We start from the raw sequence: 24,636 nt of genomic DNA, 5'->3' as shown, positions 1-24,636 counted from the left end.
TGAACAAACTTAACGATATAACAACCAAACAATCCTTGAGATTCGATACCCTCACATGGACCTATCCTACAATTTGTTCTATTGCGAGTGGTTATTTTATTATTGGTATACTCAAGACCACATCAACATCCGTGGAATTTGCATTCCATCTTCAAACTTCAAGGTCTGTCTTTTCTCTTCTTGGTTTTCTGGTTCCTTGGAACCTTGCAATCATATTACAAACATGTATTAGTACCAAATCCACACACCAAGGATCTAGGTGGATTCTCACTAAAACATTTATATAACCAAAAAGGAAAACTTTGAAGGAATACAATGATCAAGCTTTAATCATTTAGATGTATCATTTGGCTATGTGTGTTGTATATAGTCTTTATTATTAATGTCTAGTTCTGCTGCTACATGTTTATTCCCTGATATGTTATACACATATTATGAGATGTGTTATGTTGATGTTGGCTTATGACTAATTGTCATGCAACTGTGATGATCCGTTATATATATATATATATATATATATATATATATATATATATATATATATATATATATATATATATATATATATATATATATATATATATATATATATATATAAATGGGTCGTTACAGTTTTGGTGTTTTAGCTTCTTTATGCGGCCCTTTTTTTTGCTTTTGCCCAAGATATGGAGGCCCGAGTCGCTTATGGTTATTTGGGATCATTATTGTACCCATTGCCTATTTTTTGTTTACAATTTTATCACTGTTTGTTTTTTTTTTTTTTTGGGCCTATTGTTAGGAGCCCACTCCTTTTGACTTTTTGTTTTGTTGTAGCCCGTCTTTTTCGATTAATGGATGTACTTACAAAAATAAAAATAAAAATCATCTAAATTATTATAGGTATAACAGAAAGCATTCATGTCATACTCTTTGAATCGTAGCCAAATTTTAATTAGAAAACTCACTTTTTTCTATTTTAACTACTCATTTAAAAAAAAAAACACTCTACATCTTGCTCTTAAAATCTTTTTCTACTCCATCTAAATATTTTCTTTATTTTTTCTTTAGTTATAAAACCTCTTCAAATCCATTTAAGATGAGAGAGAATGGAAAAGAAAAATCTTTTTTTTTTTTAATTACTCAAAACATTTGTTGAATATTGTAGCTTTTTGAAAAAGACTCCTCAAATTGGAGAGCCCAATATGGCTTCTATTTTTTTTTTTAAAAAAAAAAATAATATTTTTTTTTTCTAAATAACGAAATTAGCACAAAAGTTAGTGAAAATTAAATATTGACTTCTAACTACCAGGTGTGTGTTTGTGTGCAACAAAATATCTTAAATGCGGAATTTAAAGAAGACAAGATATGTAGTCATACCTTTAACTCTGACACGAAGCCCATCGTGAACGCTTCCCAACCAAGTTTCCTACTTGAAGTGGTCTTCAATGGATTCCTTTACCTTAGGGTTGATCCCTAAGATAGACTTCACACAAACTGTTGAGCATACACTGGCAATGGCTTGAGAGCTAGTGAATATTCGATTCTCCCTAAACACCCTCTCAAAGTACTATGGAATTCGATACAAAATCCATACAATTTACAAGCCTAGAGCCCTCTATTTATAGGCTTAAAGAAAACCTAAATCTGCTGAAAATTGGACACTAGAATATTCTATCTTAGGGATGGAAGATAGCTATGTCCAGACGGTCTTCTGCGATTGCCTTTCAGAAAAAGCGCAATTCTATCCTTATCAGGTCCAATTCCGGATGGCTTGGTCGAGTGATCGGACGGTCTTCGCTATAACTCCTTTCTGCGTTTGAACGGAACACTAGAATATTCTGAAATGTTGGACAGCGTCCGGACGTGTTGCCACATCGTTCGGACGACTTGCAGAGACTTCCCTAACAATCTCGACTTCTGAAATCCAACTCAGTGCAGAATAATGATTGACCTAGCGTCTGGATAGTGTTGCTCTGTCGTCCTGACGTCTTCAACATAATCTGCTAGACACTGCAGGGCGTCTGAACGCCTTCAAAGGCTCATCCGGACGGTTGCATAGAAACCGGTTGATTTGGCTTGGATTTTGCAAGAAATCTTCATGGACATCTTCTAGAAGCTTGTGATCAGTCACATGTTTTGAAATGAACACTGTCTAAATAATTGAAGACTCTGAATAAGAACCGATCATCCTGTTGATATGCAACCATTACATAAAGTGTTTTTGTCATCCAGAATGTAGCCAATATAAAATACTAACAAACTCTCCATTTGGCCATTCTGGAACAAAAAACACTTGACCGGTTTGGAAATACATTCCCTATCTAAAAACCCAAAAATACTCCCCATTTTTGTCACACAAGGACAAAGGGTAAACAGAGTATTAAAAAAGCCATAAGTATGTAAAAATGTCATAACTAAATAAAATTGTTCTTAAAACACAATAAAAAATTAGTCCTCATCATCAGGCTTAGGGTGATGATACTGCAGGCACTTCCTGATTTCAATCTGACACTGTTCAACATGCTCTCCAATAAGATTAACTTCAGGTTGGAGAGCTCCCATTGATGACATAAGCTGAGTAAATGCAGCTTCTATATCAAAGGAAGGAGGCACAACCTGTGATGATGATGTAGCTACTGTGGGGGGAACTGGTGGAGGCTGAGGAACACTGCCTTGAGCCTCATGTCGTAACTGGGCATTAAACTTCATGAGGGTCTGAATGCCAAGAGGATCTAGAATCCGTGATCTGGGCTCAGAGTCTGAAATATCTATCACGACCTGAAGACAGATTTGAGTGATCAAACACCCAAAAGATAGACTCGTGTTCTTCTCATCGCGAACCTCGAGCAAAGTGTGCAAGATATGCTTGCACAAGCAAAAAGGATTCCGCATCACAATGGCATAGAGAAGGGTGGCCTTCTTGAGAGTAAGCTCACTCCGACGAGCTTGAGGCCAAAGGTTGGTTACAACAACCTTTGCTAAGAACCAGTGCATAGGAGCAATAGCACCGATATTGATCTGTGAATGTGACTTGTCCTCTCTCTGTGTTCTCGTGCCAAAGAAATCATGCAGAAAGTCAATGTTGGAAGCCTCATCACCAGAAGGGAAAGGAACTCCTAAGACTAGTAGAACAGGTACCCCGATTATAGCACTAATAAGCTGAGGGTCAATCAGAATCGTCTGTCCTCTGACCATAGTCTGTATGATCAGTCCTCTGTCATCATCCTGGATGATGATCATGTTGCCATAGAATTCCCGCACCAGTTTGGGAAAGGCTGGGTAGGCACAGTTGTACAGGTACTCCCATTGGTTCTCCAGAAGCATCTGACTAATGGGGAGTAGTACTGGATCCCTCAGATCGGCGTGGAGAAGATTCCGCTCCGATAGGACCTGCCGTGATTGCATGCGGTGACGCCTGTCAGCAATAGATTCTTCAATTCTTTGCCTGACTCGGGGAGGAGAGTCGTCTGAAGACATATTTTCTGGGCTAAAAAAAATCATAGAGAAATCCATGAAAACATTAATTCCTGTTAGTCCAAAAAAAAATTTGGGCATTATGATAGCTGTAAAATGGACTATCCCAAAAATTACAACTACATAAAACTCAACCCAAACAATATCAAGATACCACAATTTAGAAAACGACAATATCACAACCTAACAACAGAGAATATGAGCATAAAAATCACATGTTTAAACCACATAGACCCAAAAATAATTAATCCCTTAGAAATAACTATTATAAGCATAAAACTGATAAGAAAACAATAAAAAGGGAAAAAAATATACCTGGGGAGGAGAGAAATCGTAAAAAGGACACGTGCATGTGAGAAATACGCATAAAAATCATAGGGAAAACGCACAAGACGACAAAAAGAACAAGGAAAAGTAGAAGAGTGTTGTGCTGTGCCAGGGGAAAGTGATTTAACCGTACAGGGTTCACCGTCCGGACGGAACTTAAGAGACGTCCGGACGTAGTGCTACGTAAGAGATCGCACTAACACGCCCTTCCGGACAAGGAGAAGGGACGTCTAGATGAATCAACCTTACCTTCCAGACAACCAAAACCACCGTCCGGACGCTTCACAAAAAAATCTGAAAAATGAGGAAAAAGAGCAAAAAAATATTTTCCAAATAAATTTCAGAATACAAATGTATAAAAAATTGATATCGCAGTTTAATTAGCATTTCAAAAAATATACCAAGATTGAGAGTTAAGAGTCATAAGCACCAAAATTTCCCTGCAGATAGACATTTTTCAATAGTAAACTTAACTCAAGCAATGCGTGTGTGTATGAAGGCTTTCACAAAAAGGTATGAAGTTCACTGATATGACCTAAATCACTCAAATTTTCTAAAGATGAGAAAAAATCAATGCTAAATCAGTTAGAAGTCAAACTTTATTTTATTAGAGCTTAGCCACCCTCATCTGATACACTCCCCCTAAGCTGCAGCACTTTCTTGTACTTTATCCTTTAGTGACCGTCTATTTCTACAATGATTTGGTCACTGACTGTTTCTTTAGGGACAAGTTAAGAACAGATTTAGCATAAAAGCAGTGGATCTTTTTTATTTATCCATATTTATTCAGTTTTAAATGCTTTTTATCACTTGGTGCTGCAACCTAGAAAGAATGCCAGAATTTATGGGTTCTAGGTTCAACTAGCGAGTTGGTCAATTTGACCATCTTAGCAAAAAAATCTCTCTCATTTAGAATCTAGAAGCTAAAAGTCAGAGAGGAAAAAAAAAAAAAAACCTTAGAGGAGCCTTGGAAAGTGCATAATTTCATCGCATGAAAAAAGCAACTATCTAGAATGGATACAACTGGGAAACTTTACAAATATCAAGAAAAACTCTCAGTTATATAAAGGCAAAAGTAATTAATGCATCAAAAACTGAGACATCAGTTAAACATACATAACGTATCTAGAAGCTATATGAGGGAACAATAAAACTCTGCATCCTTTAACCCCCCCACCCTTTTTTTTTTAATTAAAAACAAAAACATGCTTCACAATAAAGAGGATAGTATAGAACAAGCATGTAAGGTAAAATCAAACCTAACCTCAGGGAGAGAGGTTTGACAATACCAAGATAGAAAAGCAGCCGCTCGACTTGCTTTTTCTATCATCCCTATTTAATACCTGCAGAATTTCCTCAAGACAAACAAGAGGAAATATAGGGATAGAAAAGATGGTTCCATAACAACATACAACGTTTTCATAAGATGATAAAAAAATAAATAAATAAATAAATAAAAACTATGCAAGTGTACCTAATATGCTCTAGGATTTAGGAATCAAAATCCTAGGCATGTGCGACCTTACCTACTAGGTAGGTCCGCTCCCCCTTGGGGATTGGGTGTCCTCTTCCTTATCTTGTCCTTCATTCTTTAGCTGTAGTGTCAGATATCTGACCAGATCTTGCATGAAAGAATTGACGGAAGATGTTCCTTCATAGGAGATTTCCCTTTCTGCAGTCTTTTGTTTCTCCATATACAGCTTCTTGGGGACCCAAGTCTTTTTTGCTTTAGTAAGCTTCTGTAGCTGCTGATGACTAGGAACATGATTTCTGGGCTGAGATCTATGATGCCTGGGTGGCTTAGATGGGACACCTAGGTCTGATATGGCTGCTAACTCCACATTGGTAACACATGGGAGTTTTAAGAGCCTGCCACTTTTTCTTCCTTTGAACTTGCCGATGAGGGCATTTAGGCCTAATGTGCCTTGGCTCGCCACAGTGATGGCATGTGGGAAGCTTTCTTCTGATAGGAAGCTTGGCCAGAGGCTGAGGGATGACTGGTACTTCCCCATCCATAACAGTTTTTTCCTTATCCACGCTTGAGGGTGGAGACTCGAGAATAACCGGCTTCACAAAAATAGTCTGGGAGGTAGAAGGAATGTAGCGCCCCAGATTTTTAGTAATGCAATTAATGTCTTAAACTAGAATTTAAGATTAAATGAATAGACTGACGGAATTATTCAGTAGACTAATTGGCATAATAATATTAATAAATAATATTAATGTGTAATATGTACAATATATATTTGGTTTATAAATTTATTATGTTTAAATATTATTGAGATAATAATATTACCTATGAAACGAACTAGACTCAAAACGGGTTTAAAATTACACTCTAGTGAATTATTATTAATAAAGACCTAGTGTAAAAATACCTAAATCTGCAATAATATCTGCAGGTGATTCGATGCATTTTCTGATAAAATGCTTACCGACACTCTCTTCCACCGACAGTGTTTATATTTATTTATTCATAAATTGATTATTTTTAATCAGCCGTCCACCTGCTATAATCCATTGCCGACATTCTTGCCGACACTTATTCTTTTAAAACTGTCTGTTTCCCTTCAGAAAATACTCGCACCTCCCATGAACTAAGCTTCTTCCTTCTGATCTTCTTAATTTCCTCCCCCACTGTCTCTTATTCTTTGCTGTCCCGATGCATATGAGGAATTGAGATTGAGAGTAGGAGAGTGAGTTGAGAGAAAGAGATGAGATGAGATGAGAAATAGAAGCAAGCAAGAGATTAAGAGTAAGTAGAGAATTGAGAGAGAAGCAGAATTTGAGAGAGAAAGGAGGAGTGAAATGAAGAGAGAAACAGAGGCAGAGAGGGAGATCCGGCCGATCCTTCAGTAGAGTCCCGGCCGATTGTAGCAGACCGAGAGAGAGAAGATGAGAGACCCGAAGCCGTGAACCCCAAGCAAACCCGAAGATCCGGCGTGAGCCCAGCCAAAACCCACAACTCAGCACCGATGGCTGGCGGACGGCGTCACCCAGCAGAGCCCATCCCATCCCGGCGTGACCCAGGACCCGATCGTGGAGCCGTGAACCACGACCCGTCCAACCCAGCCGTGAAACCATGAACCCAACGAACCCGTGCGTGATCCAGCCATGATCCATGACCCAGCCGTGAAGACCACCGACCCAGAAGCCCATTCCAGCTGCGATTCAGACCAGACCCGTGAACCTCGGCCCAACCCAGACGATCCAGCTGAACCCGTGAACCCCGGCCCAACCCGTGACCCGTGAGCCCAGTCCAGCAAGCAGTAGCTGAGCCCAGTCCAGCCCATCCCAGCAAGCAAGCCCAACCCAGTCGGCCCACGAACCAATTTCAGCCCAGACCCGCTGAGCCTGACCCAGCAGTGATCCAACCATGACCTGAACCCGGAGACCCGACCCGCCGGTGACCCGTCTCCGGCAGAGTCTTCCGGCGATTTTTCCGGTAACCTTTCCGGCGACTTCCCGTGACCAAACTCACCGTTTTCACTAGATTTTCTAGTAAAATCCTTAATGTGAGTTTCTGGGTTTTTAATTAACTTAATGGTATATACTTACATGAAATCAATTAATAAGTATTTTAGATTATAACTTTGATAAATATAGAATTGAATATTTTGATAAATAACTTATTAATGTATATTATATTTATTGAGTGTTTAAATCATATGTAGAATAATATGGAAAATGAATAATCGGTGCTATTAAAAATATTAGAGGATGGTTTAAGTGTTAAAACTAAGAATAATAATAACATTAGGCAAAGAGGTTTTATAAATAGAATTAGGATTTGTGCTAAATGATGTTAACACTTTGTGTGGATATACCTATAATTTTTCAGATGATGACTTGAGAGACTGCATGAATTGGCTGTAAGTATTTCTATACTTACTGAGAACGAAGCTGGTGGTTTTTCCATAATATTGTGTTTATTGTTTTATTTAATTTGTTCATTGCATGTGGCCGATCATGCATAGCATATTGTGTCTAAAATAATAAAATACGGCTGATAAGATAGCCAGTGCATCAGTTGACTTGGGGGGTTAAAAAACCAAAGCTGATGTAGTAGCAAGGGGAAGAAAGGCTCATCAGTGAACCCTAAAAAGTGCGAGTCCGAAGTCTTAATATATAACTAATGCTGGGACCGGTAGGATTCCAGTAAAAACAGGTAAGACTTTAAGTGGGAGGCAACGGACGTGAACGGGTTCTGATAACCTAGAACGAGAGGTCTGAAGAAAGATGATCATAAAATACAAACTAAATGGTTACTACGATGCATATTCATACAACTCATACATTTGCATTATACGCATGGTTATAAAGCCATAACTGCATGTTAAGAGAATTTATTAAGTAAATCAGTATTCACCGTATTATTGGAAACAGTGGACTCACTTTGGTTGTTTTGTGTTTTTGTTCCTATATACATATATTCCGTTAATGCAGGTTAATAGACAAAGACCAGAACTCAAGAGGTTTTATAGCTAAGGACGCATAGTTTATATTTTGTTTGTAGTCTTCTGTGTTTATAGCATTTTATATTGACAAAATTGCTAATGATTTATATGTATTCTTTTGTGTCATTATGGACACCTGTTTCCTTGTATTTGTTATAAGAATTTTCTAATGAATATCTAGAGGTATTTAATTTAAAAGCTCTAATGTGTTATTTAATCCAAGCATGTTGGTTAAAAATATATTCCGCTGCGAGAGTTTATCTCTGATGTAGTAACGTCACGTGGAAACCGGAGGTTTCTGCTTACGAATTTGCTGGCTCAAATTCGGGGCGTTACAGTATGGTATCAGAGCAGTTGTTCTGCGACCTAGTGAACATTCAGTGTCATACTGTAACTTGGGTAAGTTACAGTATGGTGTCAGAGCAGTTTGCTCTGAGGACCTTAAGACTTGACCCTAGATGTCTAAGAATAACACAAGAGCTATAGGTGTAAACCATTTTTATAAAATACTTTGTGTGATGTATTTTAGTGCAGAAACCTTCCACCTTGATGATGATCCTAGCGTAAGGGGATAAGAAATCGGAGGTATGTAAATAGAAGTAATTTCAGAATTAAGATGAGTTGATATCTAGTATTTTTGAGGCATAGTCATAAATGTTTCTTTTTGGAGATATAGATTACAGAATCCAAATGTTTAATACGTTGAAATAATTTATGGATATTAAGTTAGTAAATTTATAAAGCACTCTATAGATATTTCATGTGCTTAGAGATACAACTTTCCCATAACCATAATAAGGATAACCTAAGGATCAGAGATAAATTTTGAGGCTTTGAGGTCTATCCAATTAACCCTAGAATGTAAGGAAAGATATGTTATGATTAATGCATCTATTATTCCAAATCTGGTATCTTTTGAAGATAGGTGTATAAAGCGTAAATTACTGATTTATATATATTTGAGGAAATTAGTTGATCAAATGATTTGATGAGTTTTGGAGAGATTACTTTCCCTATGCATCTGATGAACTTTGGGGAAGTTTATATATCATTGAGGTTTTCTAGAGCTTAAGTTAAATAAAATCTTGATTATATGATTTATTGATTCTCTTAGAAATCCTTACTTGATGGATAAGTTTATGATTAGCAAATTTAAGTATTGATTGACTGCATAACTAAATTGGAGTAATACTAAAGATTTAATCTAATGAAATTTGAGGATGATAGTAATTATGCAGAAATAGAAAGAAGAACATAGTACCATATAAAAATTACACCTTAGTAAAAGATCGAGTAGAAATAAATAGTTCAATAGATTACAGACATATTAGATGATATGAACGGTGCGTAAAAGAATAATTATTGTCTTAACAAGATGAACTGCTTTTGATTCAAAGAAAAATAGACTTGCAAAACAGGACCTTTTCTGCACCATTCCCGGAGAATACTGGTATGCTTATACCTACAGGTATTTCATAATACTGCAGTTAGTTATTTATTTTTGTAAATAAAAATTTCTAGATCGAATAGAATACCTGACTAAGTTTCTGGGCGGAAAACCCTGAGGTTTTGGACTACACGCAAGAGGTCCTGGTGTTGTTCTTGGAGACGATTGGTATTCTGTTCCAAGTCAGCATACCTCTTTTCCAAGTCTTTCGCATAGGAATTCACCACCTTCTTCAACCTTTTATTCTCCTGCTGAAGAACCCGATTCCTTCGCCTAAAGTCCACATACATTCGCTGCAAAGTCAAGATTTGAACTTTCAACGCTTGAATTTCGTTCCCTCGAACTTGCAGACGGCGAGCCATATTGGAAACCGAAGAAGCGCCCTGAATACTAAAAGCCAAAGAGTCATTGATGGCTTGAGCATCAGTCCTATCCGCCAACAACTTTTCATCTCGGGGAGTCATGATGCCTTGAGCTACGGATGCAGCTACTGCATCACTCAGCATCACAGAGTCATTAGTCAGAAGAGGACCTCTCTGAGATAGGAACAATGGACGCCAAATTTCTGGTACTACAGGCGCAGTATTTAGATCAAAATTATTTTGAGAGGATGAAGAAGCCATGTTTAGAAAACTCAGGAAACGAAGATATTCCTCAAAGGATCTGAAGGAGAGAAGATAGAAATGAAGCTGTTGTTCGAAAGATCTGAAGGGAAGGAATGAGAACTTAATCAGTGGATGAGACGCAGTCTAATCAACGTCATTCTGAGCGCAGCTGCCTCTACCACTAGTAGACAGCCCTCGAATCACGAGTTCTCTTTTTTTTTCAAGTTTTCACCCTTTTCACCTTCTCGAATTCCGAATTCACCCAATGACTTTTCCGGATTCATTGCCGCATTTTCCGCAACTAACAGTCGTAGAGGGGCATCCCGTGAATGAGCTGGAAGAGCGTTTCATGATCCACTGTCGGCACCACTTGCACCGTTTCCTCTCAAATCTCTATAAATTCACTCGTCTTCCCTCTTGCAAAGCACACCTTTCAGCTCTCAACCCTTCACACTTTGAGAGCCAAATCTTTCTTCTAATCTGAACTCATCATCGCTTCCTGAGAAGGAAGATGTAGTCCCTTAATCAAATATCCAAACCTATAGTTAGAAAAATGCAGCATCACAACCAGATTCACAAACAACGAAGCAAGATTATTTTTGATCATGTCATCCAGAAGCAAGATTATCCTTGATCATGCTTCTGAGATGAAGTATCTTTCTCTTCCTTCGCATCACCATAAAATTTTCTGGCATCTACTCTCAATCCGGTGATGGCGATCTATGACAGAAGAGAGAGAGCACTACGATATGAGTACCGCACTCATATCCTTTCCTGATTGCTTGCCTCGCCTTCTTGGTTTTCTTCACCTTCCCCACCTTCCTCTCCTTCGAGGCTTCCATGTTCTCGTTTGGCAAGCTTTCCACCAAGATTATCAGAAAACATCATCACAAAAAGGATTTGTTGTACGAGAGATTTTCCTATAATGAGAAATGAATATTTTCCCTTCTTCAAGCTACACATTTGTTTGATCTATTATATTTCTTGTTATAATTCTATATATGATAATTTGTCATTCGGTGTTGTATGCTTGTTTATTTTCATGTTTAATAATTAGATGTTTCACATAAAAAAAATCTGTATCACTAGACTTAAGATTTTAGAATCTAAATCTTTCCTACTTAGTGTAAACTTTATGCGAAGCATAGTTTACGAATTTCGGGGACGAAATTCCATTAAGGGGGGAAGAATGTAGCGCCCCAGATTTTTAGTAATGCAATTAATGTCTTAAACTAGAATTTAAGATTAAATGAATAGACTGACGGAATTATTCAGTAGACTAATTGGCATAATAATATTAATAAATAATATTAATGTGTAATATGTACAATATATATTTGGTTTATAAATTTATTATGTTTAAATATTATTGAGATAATAATATTACCTATGAAACGAACTAGACTCAAAACGGGTTTAAAATTACACTCTAGTGAATTATTATTAATAAAGACCTAGTGTAAAAATACCTAAATCTGCAATAATATCTGCAGGTGATTCGATGCATTTTCTGATAAAATGCTTACCGACACTCTCTTCCACCGACAGTGTTTATATTTATTTATTCATAAATTGATTATTTTTAATCAGCCGTCCACCTGCTATAATCCATTGCCGACATTCTTGCCGACACTTATTCTTTTAAAACTGTCTGTTTCCCTTCAGAAAATACTCGCACCTCCCATGAACTAAGCTTCTTCCTTCTGATCTTCTTAATTTCCTCCCCCACTGTCTCTTATTCTTTGCTGTCCCGATGCATATGAGGAATTGAGATTGAGAGTAGGAGAGTGAGTTGAGAGAAAGAGATGAGATGAGATGAGAAATAGAAGCAAGCAAGAGATTAAGAGTAAGTAGAGAATTGAGAGAGAAGCAGAATTTGAGAGAGAAAGGAGGAGTGAAATGAAGAGAGAAACAGAGGCAGAGAGGGAGATCCGGCCGATCCTTCAGTAGAGTCCCGGCCGATTGTAGCAGACCGAGAGAGAGAAGATGAGAGACCCGAAGCCGTGAACCCCAAGCAAACCCGAAGATCCGGCGTGAGCCCAGCCAAAACCCACAACTCAGCACCGATGGCTGGCGGACGGCGTCACCCAGCAGAGCCCATCCCATCCCGGCGTGACCCAGGACCCGATCGTGGAGCCGTGAACCACGACCCGTCCAACCCAGCCGTGAAACCATGAACCCAACGAACCCGTGCGTGATCCAGCCATGATCCATGACCCAGCCGTGAAGACCACCGACCCAGAAGCCCATTCCAGCTGCGATTCAGACCAGACCCGTGAACCTCGGCCCAACCCAGACGATCCAGCTGAACCCGTGAACCCCGGCCCAACCCGTGACCCGTGAGCCCAGTCCAGCAAGCAGTAGCTGAGCCCAGTCCAGCCCATCCCAGCAAGCAAGCCCAACCCAGTCGGCCCACGAACCAATTTCAGCCCAGACCCGCTGAGCCTGACCCAGCAGTGATCCAACCATGACCTGAACCCGGAGACCCGACCCGCCGGTGACCCGTCTCCGGCAGAGTCTTCCGGCGATTTTTCCGGTAACCTTTCCGGCGACTTCCCGTGACCAAACTCACCGTTTTCACTAGATTTTCTAGTAAAATCCTTAATGTGAGTTTCTGGGTTTTTAATTAACTTAATGGTATATACTTACATGAAATCAATTAATAAGTATTTTAGATTATAACTTTGATAAATATAGAATTGAATATTTTGATAAATAACTTATTAATGTATATTATATTTATTGAGTGTTTAAATCATATGTAGAATAATATGGAAAATGAATAATCGGTGCTATTAAAAATATTAGAGGATGGTTTAAGTGTTAAAACTAAGAATAATAATAACATTAGGCAAAGAGGTTTTATAAATAGAATTAGGATTTGTGCTAAATGATGTTAACACTTTGTGTGGATATACCTATAATTTTTCAGATGATGACTTGAGAGACTGCATGAATTGGCTGTAAGTATTTCTATACTTACTGAGAACGAAGCTGGTGGTTTTTCCATAATATTGTGTTTATTGTTTTATTTAATTTGTTCATTGCATGTGGCCGATCATGCATAGCATATTGTGTCTAAAATAATAAAATACGGCTGATAAGATAGCCAGTGCATCAGTTGACTTGGGGGGTTAAAAAACCAAAGCTGATGTAGTAGCAAGGGGAAGAAAGGCTCATCAGTGAACCCTAAAAAGTGCGAGTCCGAAGTCTTAATATATAACTAATGCTGGGACCGGTAGGATTCCAGTAAAAACAGGTAAGACTTTAAGTGGGAGGCAACGGACGTGAACGGGTTCTGATAACCTAGAACGAGAGGTCTGAAGAAAGATGATCATAAAATACAAACTAAATGGTTACTACGATGCATATTCATACAACTCATACATTTGCATTATACGCATGGTTATAAAGCCATAACTGCATGTTAAGAGAATTTATTAAGTAAATCAGTATTCACCGTATTATTGGAAACAGTGGACTCACTTTGGTTGTTTTGTGTTTTTGTTCCTATATACATATATTCCGTTAATGCAGGTTAATAGACAAAGACCAGAACTCAAGAGGTTTTATAGCTAAGGACGCATAGTTTATATTTTGTTTGTAGTCTTCTGTGTTTATAGCATTTTATATTGACAAAATTGCTAATGATTTATATGTATTCTTTTGTGTCATTATGGACACCTGTTTCCTTGTATTTGTTATAAGAATTTTCTAATGAATATCTAGAGGTATTTAATTTAAAAGCTCTAATGTGTTATTTAATCCAAGCATGTTGGTTAAAAATATATTCCGCTGCGAGAGTTTATCTCTGATGTAGTAACGTCACGTGGAAACCGGAGGTTTCTGCTTACGAATTTGCTGGCTCAAATTCGGGGCGTTACAGTATGGTATCAGAGCAGTTGTTCTGCGACCTAGTGAACATTCAGTGTCATACTGTAACTTGGGTAAGTTACAGTATGGTGTCAGAGCAGTTTGCTCTGAGGACCTTAAGACTTGACCCTAGATGTCTAAGAATAACACAAGAGCTATAGGTGTAAACCATTTTTATAAAATACTTTGTGTGATGTATTTTAGTGCAGAAACCTTCCACCTTGATGATGATCCTAGCGTAAGGGGATAAGAAATCGGAGGTATGTAAATAGAAGTAATTTCAGAATTAAGATGAGTTGATATCTAGTATTTTTGAGGCATAGTCATAAATGTTTCTTTTTGGAGATATAGATTACAGAATCCAAATGTTTAATACGTTGAAATAATTTATGGATATTAAGTTAGTAAATTTATAAAGCACTCTATAGATATTTCATGTGCTTAGAGATACAACTTTCCCATAACCATAATAAGGATAACCTAAGGATCAGAGATAAATTTTGAGGCTTTGAGGTCTATCCAATTAACCCTAGAATGTAAGGAAAGATATGTTATGATTAATGCATCTATTATTCCAAATCTGGTATCTTTTGAAGATAGGTGTATAAAGCGTAAATTACTGATTTATATATATTTGAGGAAATTAGTTGATCAAATGATTTGATGAGTTTTGGAGAGATTACTTTCCCTATGCATCTGATGAACTTTGGGGAAGTTTATATATCATTGAGGTTTTCTAGAGCTTAAGTTAAATAAAATCTTGATTATATGATTTATTGATTCTCTTAGAAATCCTTACTTGATGGATAAGTTTATGATTAGCAAATTTAAGTATTGATTGACTGCATAACTAAATTGGAGTAATACTAAAGATTTAATCTAATGAAATTTGAGGATGATAGTAATTATGCAGAAATAGAAAGAAGAACATAGTACCATATAAAAATTACACCTTAGTAAAAGATCGAGTAGAAATAAATAGTTCAATAGATTACAGACATATTAGATGATATGAACGGTGCGTAAAAGAATAATTATTGTCTTAACAAGATGAACTGCTTTTGATTCAAAGAAAAATAGACTTGCAAAACAGGACCTTTTCTGCACCATTCCCGGAGAATACTGGTATGCTTATACCTACAGGTATTTCATAATACTGCAGTTAGTTATTTATTTTTGTAAATAAAAATTTCTAGATCGAATAGAATACCTGACTAAGTTTCTGGGCGGAAAACCCTGAGGTTTTGGACTACACGCAAGAGGTCCTGGTGTTGTTCTTGGAGACGATTGGTATTCTGTTCCAAGTCAGCATACCTCTTTTCCAAGTCTTTCGCATAGGAATTCACCACCTTCTTCAACCTTTTATTCTCCTGCTGAAGAACCCGATTCCTTCGCCTAAAGTCCACATACATTCGCTGCAAAGTCAAGATTTGAACTTTCAACGCTTGAATTTCGTTCCCTCGAACTTGCAGACGGCGAGCCATATTGGAAACCGAAGAAGCGCCCTGAATACTAAAAGCCAAAGAGTCATTGATGGCTTGAGCATCAGTCCTATCCGCCAACAACTTTTCATCTCGGGGAGTCATGATGCCTTGAGCTACGGATGCAGCTACTGCATCACTCAGCATCACAGAGTCATTAGTCAGAAGAGGACCTCTCTGAGATAGGAACAATGGACGCCAAATTTCTGGTACTACAGGCGCAGTATTTAGATCAAAATTATTTTGAGAGGATGAAGAAGCCATGTTTAGAAAACTCAGGAAACGAAGATATTCCTCAAAGGATCTGAAGGAGAGAAGATAGAAATGAAGCTGTTGTTCGAAAGATCTGAAGGGAAGGAATGAGAACTTAATCAGTGGATGAGACGCAGTCTAATCAACGTCATTCTGAGCGCAGCTGCCTCTACCACTAGTAGACAGCCCTCGAATCACGAGTTCTCTTTTTTTTTCAAGTTTTCACCCTTTTCACCTTCTCGAATTCCGAATTCACCCAATGACTTTTCCGGATTCATTGCCGCATTTTCCGCAACTAACAGTCGTAGAGGGGCATCCCGTGAATGAGCTGGAAGAGCGTTTCATGATCCACTGTCGGCACCACTTGCACCGTTTCCTCTCAAATCTCTATAAATTCACTCGTCTTCCCTCTTGCAAAGCACACCTTTCAGCTCTCAACCCTTCACACTTTGAGAGCCAAATCTTTCTTCTAATCTGAACTCATCATCGCTTCCTGAGAAGGAAGATGTAGTCCCTTAATCAAATATCCAAACCTATAGTTAGAAAAATGCAGCATCACAACCAGATTCACAAACAACGAAGCAAGATTATTTTTGATCATGTCATCCAGAAGCAAGATTATCCTTGATCATGCTTCTGAGATGAAGTATCTTTCTCTTCCTTCGCATCACCATAAAATTTTCTGGCATCTACTCTCAATCCGGTGATGGCGATCTATGACAGAAGAGAGAGAGCACTACGATATGAGTACCGCACTCATATCCTTTCCTGATTGCTTGCCTCGCCTTCTTGGTTTTCTTCACCTTCCCCACCTTCCTCTCCTTCGAGGCTTCCATGTTCTCGTTTGGCAAGCTTTCCACCAAGATTATCAGAAAACATCATCACAAAAAGGATTTGTTGTACGAGAGATTTTCCTATAATGAGAAATGAATATTTTCCCTTCTTCAAGCTACACATTTGTTTGATCTATTATATTTCTTGTTATAATTCTATATATGATAATTTGTCATTCGGTGTTGTATGCTTGTTTATTTTCATGTTTAATAATTAGATGTTTCACATAAAAAAAATCTGTATCACTAGACTTAAGATTTTAGAATCTAAATCTTTCCTACTTAGTGTAAACTTTATGCGAAGCATAGTTTACGAATTTCGGGGACGAAATTCCATTAAGGGGGGAAGAATGTAGCGCCCCAGATTTTTAGTAATGCAATTAATGTCTTAAACTAGAATTTAAGATTAAATGAATAGACTGACGGAATTATTCAGTAGACTAATTGGCATAATAATATTAATAAATAATATTAATGTGTAATATGTACAATATATATTTGGTTTATAAATTTATTATGTTTAAATATTATTGAGATAATAATATTACCTATGAAACGAACTAGACTCAAAACGGGTTTAAAATTACACTCTAGTGAATTATTATTAATAAAGACCTAGTGTAAAAATACCTAAATCTGCAATAATATCTGCAGGTGATTCGATGCATTTTCTGATAAAATGCTTACCGACACTCTCTTCCACCGACAGTGTTTATATTTATTTATTCATAAATTGATTATTTTTAATCAGCCGTCCACCTGCTATAATCCATTGCCGACATTCTTGCCGACACTTATTCTTTTAAAACTGTCTGTTTCCCTTCAGAAAATACTCGCACCTCCCATGAACTAAGCTTCTTCCTTCTGATCTTCTTAATTTCCTCCCCCACTGTCTCTTATTCTTTGCTGTCCCGATGCATATGAGGAATTGAGATTGAGAGTAGGAGAGTGAGTTGAGAGAAAGAGATGAGATGAGATGAGAAATAGAAGCAAGCAAGAGATTAAGAGTAAGTAGAGAATTGAGAGAGAAGCAGAATTTGAGAGAGAAAGGAGGAGTGAAATGAAGAGAGAAACAGAGGCAGAGAGGGAGATCCGGCCGATCCTTCAGTAGAGTCCCGGCCGATTGTAGCAGACCGAGAGAGAGAAGATGAGAGACCCGAAGCCGTGAACCCCAAGCAAACCCGAAGATCCGGCGTGAGCCCAGCCAAAACCCACAACTCAGCACCGATGGCTGGCGGACGGCGTCACCCAGCAGAGCCCATCCCATCCCGGCGTGACCCAGGACCCGATCGTGGAGCCGTGAACCACGACCCGTCCAACCCAGCCGTGAAACCATGAACCCAACGAACCCGTGCGTGATCCAGCCATGATCCATGACCCAGCCGTGAAGACCACCGACCCAGAAGCCCATTCCAGCTGCGATTCAGACCAGACCCGTGAACCTCGGCCCAACCCAGACGATCCAGCTGAACCCGTGAACCCCGGCCCAACCCGTGACCCGTGAGCCCAGTCCAGCAAGCAGTAGCTGAGCCCAGTCCAGCCCATCCCAGCAAGCAAGCCCAACCCAGTCGGCCCACGAACCAATTTCAGCCCAGACCCGCTGAGCCTGACCCAGCAGTGATCCAACCATGACCTGAACCCGGAGACCCGACCCGCCGGTGACCCGTCTCCGGCAGAGTCTTCCGGCGATTTTTCCGGTAACCTTTCCGGCGACTTCCCGTGACCAAACTCACCGTTTTCACTAGATTTTCTAGTAAAATCCTTAATGTGAGTTTCTGGGTTTTTAATTAACTTAATGGTATATACTTACATGAAATCAATTAATAAGTATTTTAGATTATAACTTTGATAAATATAGAATTGAATATTTTGATAAATAACTTATTAATGTATATTATATTTATTGAGTGTTTAAATCATATGTAGAATAATATGGAAAATGAATAATCGGTGCTATTAAAAATATTAGAGGATGGTTTAAGTGTTAAAACTAAGAATAATAATAACATTAGGCAAAGAGGTTTTATAAATAGAATTAGGATTTGTGCTAAATGATGTTAACACTTTGTGTGGATATACCTATAATTTTTCAGATGATGACTTGAGAGACTGCATGAATTGGCTGTAAGTATTTCTATACTTACTGAGAACGAAGCTGGTGGTTTTTCCATAATATTGTGTTTATTGTTTTATTTAATTTGTTCATTGCATGTGGCCGATCATGCATAGCATATTGTGTCTAAAATAATAAAATACGGCTGATAAGATAGCCAGTGCATCAGTTGACTTGGGGGGTTAAAAAACCAAAGCTGATGTAGTAGCAAGGGGAAGAAAGGCTCATCAGTGAACCCTAAAAAGTGCGAGTCCGAAGTCTTAATATATAACTAATGCTGGGACCGGTAGGATTCCAGTAAAAACAGGTAAGACTTTAAGTGGGAGGCAACGGACGTGAACGGGTTCTGATAACCTAGAACGAGAGGTCTGAAGAAAGATGATCATAAAATACAAACTAAATGGTTACTACGATGCATATTCATACAACTCATACATTTGCATTATACGCATGGTTATAAAGCCATAACTGCATGTTAAGAGAATTTATTAAGTAAATCAGTATTCACCGTATTATTGGAAACAGTGGACTCACTTTGGTTGTTTTGTGTTTTTGTTCCTATATACATATATTCCGTTAATGCAGGTTAATAGACAAAGACCAGAACTCAAGAGGTTTTATAGCTAAGGACGCATAGTTTATATTTTGTTTGTAGTCTTCTGTGTTTATAGCATTTTATATTGACAAAATTGCTAATGATTTATATGTATTCTTTTGTGTCATTATGGACACCTGTTTCCTTGTATTTGTTATAAGAATTTTCTAATGAATATCTAGAGGTATTTAATTTAAAAGCTCTAATGTGTTATTTAATCCAAGCATGTTGGTTAAAAATATATTCCGCTGCGAGAGTTTATCTCTGATGTAGTAACGTCACGTGGAAACCGGAGGTTTCTGCTTACGAATTTGCTGGCTCAAATTCGGGGCGTTACAAGGAATATCAGAAGTAGAATGAGGAACATACCCGAGTCCGGTCTTGTCGGTTGGGCACTTCTGAATGGAGAGCATGTGAATTAGCTTCTCTTCTGAGACTATCTCTAGCTGTAACTGTGTCTCCAAAAGCCTCTCTTCTAAATCATTGATCTTTATTAGCATATCGGTCTTCTCAGTCCTGAGGCTGTTAAACTCTAGTACCTGCTGCTTGTATTTCTCCCTCAGCTTTAAGAACTCTACATATTGAAGTTGATAGGCTGACTGCATATTTTCTTCTTCACTATTCTCAGAGTAGTAAGACTGAGAATCCTCCTTTTCTTCATGTGGGGCCACGAAGGCCAGGAATTTTTCTTCCTCAGGAGTCTCTTTTTCCTTCTCAGACTCATCGCTTAGAGTTGCATTAAAGGCTTTCCCTTTTAATTTCTTCAAATTTGCACATTCAGTCCTAATGTGCCCAAAACCTGAACATTCAAAGCATTGTGGACCCCTCAGATCTTTCTTTTCTGCTTCTTCTGACTCAGTTGTGTGGGGAGCCTTTCTTAGTTTGTCAAAGAACTTCTTCTTGAATTTGTTATTTTTCATGAACCACTCGAAGTTCTTGGCTAACATTGCCTCTGCATCTTCATCAATGTCAAAGTCTTCGTCAGATGAGACTCTAGATTTCTTCTTGGATGCCTTAGATGCTTTGAGGGCAATAGTCTTTTCCTTTCTGACTGGAGGTAAGGAGTATTCATATGTCTGAAGAGATCCTACCAACTCTTCAATCTTCATCTCCTCCAGATCTTTGCTTTCTTCTATAGTTGTCACCTTAATCCTAAAACGCTCAGGCAAAGATCTTAGTATCTTTCGGATGAGTTTACATCCGAGATTTGCTTCCCAAGACTCACCATCGAGTTTCTTAGGTCGCTAATCTTAGTGTAGAACTCTCCGAAGGTCTCTTCTTCTAGCATCTTAATCTCTTCAAATTTAGAAATCAATATTTGAAGCTTGGAAGATTTTACCAGTTTTGTGCCTTCATATGTTGTTTCTAGAATTTGTCATGCATCTTTAGCAACTTTACAATTTGAAATTCTTGCGAATTCAGATGGTAAAAGTGCTTGACATAGTGCATGAAGGGCTTTATCATTGGAGAGCCGTGCGCTTGTTTGGGTAATAGTAATTTCGTCTGTTTCTTCTGGTTTAATCCAACCAGTTTCAACAATTTTTCAGACGTCAATTGATTTTAAAAAGAAGCGCATGCGGGCTTTCCAATAGCCATAGTTCGTCCCATCAAAGGGTGGAACTTAATTAAGATTTTAAGACCTGTATAAAAATCAACAAAATAGAAGTCAAGAGATTACACTAAGAAATAAATCTAAAACAGAGTGTACCAGTCTCTGATACCAATTGAAAATTAAATATTGACTTCTAACTACCAGGTGTGTGTGTGTGTAACAAAATATCTTAAATGTGAAATTTAAAGAAGACAAGATATTTGTTACGAAGTGGAAACTCTGTGAAGAGAAAAACCACTCCGGGGCAGCCAAATCCAGGATATCTACTATACTAAAAACAAAGCTAGTTACAAGACACTCGTACTCACATACCCTTATGCAGTAGTCATATCTTTAACTCTGACACGAAGCCCATCGTGAACGCTTCCCAACTAAATCTCCTACTTGAAGGGGTCTTCAATGGATTCCTTTACCTTAGGGCCGATCCCTAAGATAGACTTCACACGAACTATTGAGCACACACCAGCAACGGCTTGAGAGCTAGCGGATCTTCGATTCTCCCTAAACACCCTCACAGCACTATGGAATTTGATACAGAATGCATACAATTTACAAGCCTAGAGCCCTCCATTTATAAGCTTAAAAAACCTAAATCTGCTGAAAATCGGACTCTGGCTGTCAAGCGTCCGGACGGAAGATAGTTACGTCCGGACGGTCTTCTGCGATTGCCTTTAAAAAATAGCGCAATTCTATCCTATCAGGTCGACGTCCAGACAGCTTGGCCGAGCGTCCGGACGGTCTTCGCTATAACTCCTTTCTGCGTTCGAATGGAACACTAGAATATTCTGAAATGCTGGATAGCGTTCGGACAACTTGCAGAGACTTCCCTAACAGTGTCGACTTCTGAAATCCAACTCAATGCATAATAATGATTGACCTAGCGTCCAGACGGTGTTGCTTTGTTGTCCGAACGTCTTCAACATAATCTGCTAGACACTGCGGGGCTTCTGGACACCTTCAAAGGCTCGTCCGGACGGTTGCACAAAAACCGGTTTATTTGGCTTGGATTTTGCAAGAAATCTTCATGGACATCTTCTAGAAGCTTGTGATCAGTCATATGTTTTGAAATGAACACTGTCCGAATAATTGAAGACTCTGAATAAGAACCGACCATCCTGTTAATATGCAACCATTAGATAAAGTGTTTTGTCATCCAGAATGTAGCCAATATAAAATACTAACAGTTAGGACATAAATTTTCTACAAACCGGTTTGTAGGAAATTTCCTACATCCCACATATAAAAAGGACATGCGCCCTTTAAACATGTGAGAAGCACATATTTTTTTATTAATGCTATTAAAAAAGCATGTAAGAAGCACATGCTATTTAAATAACATATGCTTCTCACATGCCAAGGGACACATGTCAATCTTATATGTGGGTTGCAAGAAATTTCCTACAAACCGGTTTGTAGGAAATTTCTGTCCTAAAAGTTAAGGGTGTAATTTCACTTACCCCTTATATTTCATCACTTTTGTAATTGTACCCTCAATCTTTAACAAGTTACAATGTTGGGTCGCTATCTTTAAAAATTTTACAATGTCACCCCTACTAATGGGCTTAGAGTTAAATCAAACAGTATACTAATAAAATATTCCTTATACCATTATAAAACTTTTAAAAATATAAAATTATTCTAATTCATTTTTCTTTAAAAAAAAAAAAATAGAACCCACGGCTTTGTCGTGTGTCACGAGACCCACGACAGGTCACATTGTGACCCGCAACAGTGAGTCAACAAACCAGTCAATTGCAATATATAGGAGTATTTTGAATATTTTTACGTTTTCTATTAGAATTTAGTAGAAAATTTTAACGAAGAAATGACATTGTAAAGTTTTTAAAGATATCTCCAACATTTCAACTTTTTATAAATTAGAAATATGATTTGAAAAGTGAAAGAAAGATGAAGGACAAAGCAAAGTTTGAGTAATGATAAGCAGGGGACGGCTTGCCCGGCCCTTTCCTACGTGGAAAGGGCCTTTTCCCTTTTAACATTTTTTTTTTAAAAAAAAAAAAAAAAAAAAAAAATCTGATTTTGAAACCAGCGTCTTCTTCTATACCCATTTTTTGTCCCCAAAACCATTTTCCTCCCAAATCTTTCTCTCCCTCTCTCCATCTCCTCTCCTCAACCCCACCGCGAAATCAACCACGAGCCCGCCACCTTCGACCACTCACGAGCCCGCCACCGATACGTCACCGTGCGTCCTCCATCTCCAGCCAAAAGTCACCGTGCGTTCTCCATCTCCGGTTCAACTCCGAAGAATCCGACGACCCAACCACCGTACCACCACGAGCATCCCCAGCCGAACCACCGCCGCCGCCGACGAGCCCATCCACCGTAAGGTTTTCTTAGTTTTTTTTTTTTTTTGGATCTTTCCTTTTGATTTTCTCTCCAGATCCCCTTTTTTTGTTGTTTTTGGGTGAGATTTGGGCTGTTTAAGTGCAGATAATGGGTCCTTAACATTTTATTTGTATTTGAAAATGCAGATAATGGGTTATTTGTTTTCCTTTTGATTTTCTCTTCAGATACTGTTTGTTGGCTGTAAATATTGGAATGAGTTTTGTAGTTGCTGGATTTTCTTTGATGTTGTAGTGTTTTCCTTTTAAGTGGCATGGAAATATATATATGTGTCGACATTTGAATAGCTTAGTTGGAAACAGTATTCCCTTTTCCATATGTTCTTCTTCCCTGTGCAGCTGAAGTCTGTTTCCGTTTCCCTCTCAGACCATTGATCTTTTTCTCTGTCTCAGAATTTCTTAAATATCCTAAAAACTCCCCTTCAAGACCACGTGTGTGCTCAATTCTTGCATAGTTTTCATAGATGACGTGTATATAGAAGAAAATGGAAGCTTATATATAGGTCCTGGTGTGAGTTTGAGTTGCCCTATGTCATGGACTTCCGATGGACTCCAAGTTGACCCCCACATTCTCGTCCTTTGGGGACCTTATAGTTAATTGTATAAAGATACTTTCCTGTAAATTATCATCTATAAGTGGATTGAAAACATTCTCAACTAATGATATGGCGTTGTGAAGAACAGGACTGGAAGTGGTAGGATAAGTGCCACTAGGGGAAATGGATTTGCTGGAGGTGGGGGTGGAAGAGTTTCCATCCATGTTTTCAGCAGGCATCATGATACACAAATCTTTGTTCATGGTGAGAATCAGATTATTATTTTATTATTTTGTTTTTTTGATCTCAAGGGAAAGATTCTTTTTAATGAACAGATCCGATTGCAACTTCGAATATGGAATTCAAAGGGATCAATGACTTTATAAAGTTCCTTTTTCTGGTCATTTGGGTGAAGAACTCATATTTGAACAATCATTTGAGCTTTCTAATTTATGTATATTACAACTGGAATATACATTATGATCTACTGATTTTTCGCACATTAATGTTGGTGAAAGATATCAATTAATATGAGGGAAAAAGGAGAAAGATATGGTTATTCAGATTTTTTTTTTTTTTTTTGGGGGGGTGGGGGGAGGGGGTGTGGTGGTTAATACATTGTGGTTTAGTTTGTCATGCACATGTTTTATGAATAGAAAGGTAGGAGTATGCATAAAATGGGTGCTTTT

General features: G+C 38.1%; 3 long non-coding RNA genes across 3 annotated transcripts; all 3 read left to right on the top strand.

The window, feature by feature from the left end:
* Positions 1–6,588: 6,588 nt before the first annotated feature.
* On the top strand, positions 6,589–8,435 carry LOC133870303 (uncharacterized). Its single transcript, XR_009900689.1, has 2 exons — positions 6,589–7,652; positions 8,227–8,435. It is a non-coding gene; the product is annotated as an uncharacterized LOC133870303 (long non-coding RNA).
* A 3,753-nt stretch (positions 8,436–12,188) lies between these two features.
* LOC133870299 (uncharacterized) lies at positions 12,189–14,035 on the top strand. Its single transcript, XR_009900687.1, has 2 exons — positions 12,189–13,252; positions 13,827–14,035. It is a non-coding gene; the product is annotated as an uncharacterized LOC133870299 (long non-coding RNA).
* Positions 14,036–17,713: 3,678 nt separating this feature from the next.
* On the top strand, positions 17,714–19,635 carry LOC133870318 (uncharacterized). Its single transcript, XR_009900696.1, has 2 exons — positions 17,714–18,852; positions 19,427–19,635. It is a non-coding gene; the product is annotated as an uncharacterized LOC133870318 (long non-coding RNA).
* The last annotated feature ends 5,001 nt before the right edge of the window (positions 19,636–24,636 follow it).

This window comes from Alnus glutinosa, chromosome 6, assembly GCF_958979055.1.
Source record: "Alnus glutinosa chromosome 6, dhAlnGlut1.1, whole genome shotgun sequence".
Lineage (NCBI taxonomy): Eukaryota > Viridiplantae > Streptophyta > Magnoliopsida > Fagales > Betulaceae > Alnus > Alnus glutinosa.
This window is presented reverse-complemented; position numbering and strand designations above follow the sequence as displayed.